At 42.5% G+C, this 948-nt stretch overlaps 1 pseudogene; it reads right to left on the bottom strand.

The window, feature by feature from the left end:
- Window positions 1-205: 205 nt before the first annotated feature.
- LOC147918666 (small nucleolar RNA R71) lies at window positions 206-306 on the bottom strand (annotated as a pseudogene).
- Between the last annotated feature and the right edge of the window lie 642 nt (window positions 307-948).

Below are 948 nucleotides of genomic sequence, written 5' to 3'. Positions count from 1 at the left end.
TGAACACTTTGAAGACCTGGTGACTAGTATCAAGGCTAATGGAGTGACTGAGGACTACATTTTCTGCAAGCTCTTCCCTTACTCACTTGCAGGAGAGGCATCTCATTGGTTGAAGCAGTTGCCAGCAGGATCTTTGACATCTTGGCAACAAGTGAAAGTGGCTTTTCTCAATTACTTCTATGATGATGCAATGTCAGATGAGTTGAGAATCAAGCTGTCTTCTTTCAAACAGAGACCAGATGAGGCTTTCAAAGCAGCTTGGGTGAGATTCAAGGCTTATCAGAGGGACTGTCCACACCATGGTTTCTCAAGAGTTCAATTGCTAAGTATCTTTTTCAGAGGAATTGACTGGGAATATCAACTAGCTTTGGATGCTGCAAGCCATGGAAACTTCAAGACAAGATTTTCAGAAGATGCGGAAGCTTTGATTGAGAATTTGGCTTCCAGCAATAGCACTAAGAGAGCAGATACTGAAAGGAAGAGATTGCATGGAGGGTTTGATGCAAACCAGCTTGCTTCTGTTAATGCTAAGCTTGATTCAGTTCATAATCTTCTTGTGGGTAAGAAGTCAGTTCACTTTGCTGCTGAAGTTGAGACATTTGAGCCACAACTTGAGACAAGGAATGAAGAAGCAGATGTCAACTTTGTCTATGGAAATCAGGGTCAGAGATTCAGTAATCAGCAAGGCAACAGGCCTTACAGTGGGAACTTTTCAGGCTACACTTCCAAGCCAGAGTATCAGCAGCAGCAACAGGGCACTGGGTACACAAGAACTTATGACAACAATTCATATCAGTCTCCTCCTCCAAAAACAGCTGAAAGTAGTAAGATGGAAGCTATGCCTGAGCAGCTTTTGCAAGGTCATGAGCAAATGACAGTAACTTTCAATGGGAAGCTTGACAATGTCTACACTGATCTTAATGGGAAGTTTGAAGCTTTGAACATTCA

The sequence above is a fragment of the Camelina sativa genome, chromosome 20 (assembly GCF_030686135.1).
Source record: "Camelina sativa cultivar CO46 ecotype springtype chromosome 20, ASM3068613v1".
Classification (NCBI taxonomy): Eukaryota; Viridiplantae; Streptophyta; class Magnoliopsida; order Brassicales; family Brassicaceae; genus Camelina; species Camelina sativa.
This window is presented reverse-complemented; position numbering and strand designations above follow the sequence as displayed.